Source organism: Canis aureus, chromosome 18 (genome assembly GCF_053574225.1).
Source record: "Canis aureus isolate CA01 chromosome 18, VMU_Caureus_v.1.0, whole genome shotgun sequence".
Lineage (NCBI taxonomy): Eukaryota > Metazoa > Chordata > Mammalia > Carnivora > Canidae > Canis > Canis aureus.
This window is the reverse complement of record NC_135628.1, coordinates 4,459,978-4,464,541: the sequence shown is the minus strand read 5'-3', so window position 1 is coordinate 4,464,541 and position 4,564 is coordinate 4,459,978. Positions and strand designations below refer to the sequence as shown.

The 4,564-nt window shown below is 40.2% G+C and overlaps 1 pseudogene; it reads right to left on the bottom strand.

Moving 5' to 3' along the window:
- Positions 1 to 4,181: 4,181 nt before the first annotated feature.
- Positions 4,182 to 4,437, bottom strand: LOC144288464 (bublin coiled-coil protein pseudogene; annotated as a pseudogene).
- Between the last annotated feature and the right edge of the window lie 127 nt (positions 4,438 to 4,564).

The window sequence follows — 4,564 nt, the reverse complement described above, 5'->3', positions numbered from 1 at the left end:
CTACATTTCTCTAGATTTTAGAGATTACACTTTCTCATGTGTTGACCATATAATAGGTTCTCAGTGGTACTTATGTTTCATTAATCTATTTGATCTTTGTAACAACCCAATGAAGTAGATTCTAATATTATCACAGATATCACAGATAAGAGACCTGGAGTCAGAGACTTAAGGAATTTCCCCAAGGTCGTTGTCAGCTAGTAAATGGAGTGGCCATTACTCAAACCCAAGTCTGGTTACAGAGCCCAAACTCTTAATGCTGTATGATATGTTTAATCAATATATTGAGTGGGATAATTCAAGAAATAGTACAGGATCTAGCATGAAAATATTTTGAATTGATAAACATTATCTAATTTAGTAGACAACCAATTTTTTCTCCTTTTTTTCCTCTGGTTTGATAGATACTTTAAATTTTTGAAGTCTTAACTAATTGGCCAAGAAGCTCCTGTGAAATAAACTAGAAACTTCTCTTCTACAAGGGAAAAAGACTTTGGTGGGCAGGAAATGATAAAAGTAGGAAAGAAAGACAAGAAAGGGCTTGAGGAACTCCAAAATCCAAAAAACTAGAAGATCATTGGGAAACATGGTTCAAGAGAGAAAATATGTGGGTGCTAGCCAGTAACCAGAGGGAAAGGCCATTGCAAGACATTCCTGCCATTTGGGTGTTCAGGAACCTGAATGGACAGTGAATGTACAAGCTGATTGTCTACACTTCCATAGCGCCATTCTGTTTCTTTGTTTTTTTTTTTTTTTTGTACTGATATTATTAATTCATTCCATTCATTGACTCCAGGAATTCTAAAATCCTAAATGAAAAAAAAAATCTAGATACCTATTGTAGTGGTGGTGGTCGTGAACATGGGAACCTTTTACCGCTCTAGGTGAGAGAAACTTGAACTGAGGTTTCTGGTTAAACAAGGACCTCCTCGTCATATTTTTATCAAATTCTCGCCAAACATCTTTATACCTGTTATAGTGCTGTCAAAGGTCCAAAATAACCAAAGTAAAAACCAATGAATCACTGAAGTAAGAATTAGTAGAAATTTATTATGCACACACCAAAAAGACAATTTGCAAGCCACAAGTGCTCAAACCAGAACATGGGTTGAGGCTTTGTGGTATTTTGTTATAAATCAGCTTATATAGGGAGAAAGCAGTGACTGTTTATTCTTCACAGTGATTGCTCACAATATGAAAGTGTTCAGTTGTTACCTCATATCATCCTTGGGAACAGTTCAAGTTTTACTTAGCATTTCCAGAGGCATAAGCAAGAGGTGATCCAGGTCAAGTTAGACTTGCAAAATAAGCTAAATTAAGATTTGCCTACATGACTAAACTAGTTTTATCTGCTCAAGGACTGGTCTCTGTCAAGACTGGTCTCTGTCCTTGATTTTAGCAACGACTACGTAGTAGTATTAGGTAGTAGAGGTAAAAAGAAATTAGTAAAGTATGAATGGCCCTTGCCCTCAAGTAGCTAACAGTAGCTTCTGTTTCTTTGATGTTAAATATTTGGAACAACACTTTTTTTTTTCTTCTCAAAGTTCTGGACTCAGCTAGGATGAAACATCTCTTCAGCTTGTGTTACTTAGTTGTCTTGCCCAGTTTTGTAGCTTTTGGTCTCTTTTCCTCAGCTTTGTTGCACCGTATTCACTTTCTGCTCCAGCGTGGTGTTTTCCACTGCTCCCTACCTCACTCCACGCACCCAGGGCATCACTTGATGTGAAGGACCCCATTGCCTTTATCGAATCTGATGACTTCCTTCTAACTAACTGCAGGGATTCTGATTCCATCCCTCAGTGTTCAGCCAAAAGGAACATAAAAGCTATTCTGAGACAATTTTGAGGTACTTGATGATTATAGAAGGAAAGATTTCTGAAGTTAGGAGGTACTTCCATTTTAAGTTTTAAAAACACAAACACCCTAGGCCCAGAAAAGTGACACAGGTCACTCAAGGGCAGAACAGGGAGTTTTATTTCAGTTTCTGTGCTCTATTTACTGTAGCACAATATATCACATTTAATAAGACTGTTCAGAAACAAGGAAGAAAGGGGCAGGAACATCCTGCTTCGCCTCTCAAATTACCCCACAGGTGCCGCATAGTTCACTAGTTCCTATTTCATTACTAACAAGGACAGTCTTAAAAATTCCAAGGTAAATTGTCAGAAATGTGTGAACCACAAACTGGTTTGACCAAACCAACTTGTGCTGCTTTTGCTATAAAAAAATGTTTTAGTGACAATATTAGTATATTTGGACCCAAATATCCTTTGAAGGATTGTCTGGAAGAAAACAGAACATTGATTGTTTAGGCCCCTTGAAGACACAGAGGCCCAGATATCAAATGAATTTGATCAGTTTGTTTTCTCCTCCTAAAGAGAAAAAAATGTTCCAAATCACTGGGTATTCATCGTAGAAAGAATTCAGCTGTAAGCGAGAGTTACTTTAGTATCTATGGACCATTTCCAGTTCTGAGCCAAGTAGATACACCAGAACTTTCTGGATTGAAAGGGAAGCTATGTGGTTAAAAGAGTATGTCAGTTTCTTTAAAAATAAAATTCCTAAAAAAAATAAAAAATAAAAAAATAAAATAAAATTCCTACTGGAATTTTTGTTAGGGTTGCTTTAAATCTGTAGATTTAGCAAAAATTGACTCTCATCAATATTAAATCTTACCACCACTAACAGGCTGTATCTCTACTTAGGTCTTGCTTAATCTGTCAACAATATCCATATTATTCAGGTATTACATGTGTTATGTATATTCCTAAATATTTCATGTACTTGATACTATGGCAAATGAATTGTTTTCTAATTGCTTAGAATATAAAAATACAATGGATTTTTGTACACCGATCTCCTATCCTGGACCTTACTAAATTCACTTAGTTCTAGTAACTCATTTGTAGATTCCTGGGGATTCTCTGTGTATGTGATCTGAAAATAATGACAGTTTAACTTTATCCCCGTATGCAGACCTTTATTTTCTTGCATAGGCCTGTTTTTAATAAAAAAGTGGTGAGAGTATGTGTCCTTGCCTTTTCTTGATTTTAGGGGAATGCATACGTCTTTCCCCATTAATACTATGATGTTGCTTATAGGTTTTTTCCTAGATGTCCTTTATCAGGCTGAGGTAGTTCCCCTCTACTCCTAGTTTGCTGAGAGTATTTGTCATGAATGAGTGTTGTATTTTGTCAATGCCCTTTCTGCATCGTGAGTTGACCCTGTATGAGGTAAATATGCTGAATTGTATTGATTGACCCCCCCCTCCCCCCGGCTTTATTGAGATGTAATTGACCTATAACATTGTGAAACTTTAAGGTATGCAGCACGATGACTCAGCACCCGCGTATTGCAAAATGATTATGAGAATCAGATTAACGAACACATCCATCACCTCATGTCATTACAATTTTCGTGTGTGTGGTAAGAACTTGTAATATCTACTCTCAGCAACTTTGAAGTATACAGTAAGTATTGTTAACTGGTCACCATGCTGTGCTTACATCCCCAGAACTTATTTATCTTACTGGCAGTTTGTACCTTTTAACTACCTTCACCCATTTCCCCCGGCCCCTAACTCCTGCCTCTGGCAACCCAAAATCTGTTCTGTTTACATGAGTTTGCTGTTTATTTTTTTGTTGTTTTTAGATTCCACATATACGGGAGATCACATAGTAGTTGTCTTTCCCCGTCTGACTTACTTCACTTAGCCTAATGCCCTCAAGTTTCTTCCTCCTTGTCACGGATAGCAGTATTTCCTTCTTTGTTAGGACTTAATAAGAGTCCATTGTACATGTATACCACGCTCTCCTTATCCATTCATCCACTGATGAACACTTAAGTCATTTCCAGATCTTAGTTGTTGTTGGTTATTGTTGGAGACCCATTTAATGTGGATGGACGCTCCAGGCCTGGGCAGTTGGGGGTGTCCCAGGATTGGTCAGGCAGGCAAAGTAGGTGGGTCATAGGCCCACACTTGACCCCGGGAAGGGATGTCAGGTAGTTGAAGCTGGCCCAGGCATGCCCAAGGGTAGGACCAGAAGGGTGGCCCAGGCAGGCAGACCCACCAGGGGGCCTGGAGGCCAGCCCTGGAGAAGGTATCTAAGCCAAGGGGTGAGTACCCAGGCCAGAGCCCAGCCCAGAAGGCAGGGGTGGGGCTGGTTGAGAGCTCTCAGAGTCTAGGGACTGGCATCACTAGGGGCCTCCCCGAGCCACTGCTAGAACTCAACATGTGTCTACTGGTTGTACTCAAGTAGCTCCCGGAGGCGGGTGTGGATGTGGCCATTCTTCTCCTCCAGATGGTCTAGACAGGAGTTGATTTGGCCCAACATGGAGTTGATGGCAGCGTATTCTGCTTCCCTGAAGCTGACGTTCTCACCTTCACGGGCTGTCTCCCCCTGGCATGCCTGAGTCCCCACTGGAGCCTGACGTCATGGCCTCCTGCACCACAGGAGCCTCCCAACGATGGAATGTGGGATCCCGGTGCCCATAAGATGGAGGTGACGCATCCATGTATTGTAAACAATGCTGCAATGACCAAGGAGGTGCAGATATCTTTTAG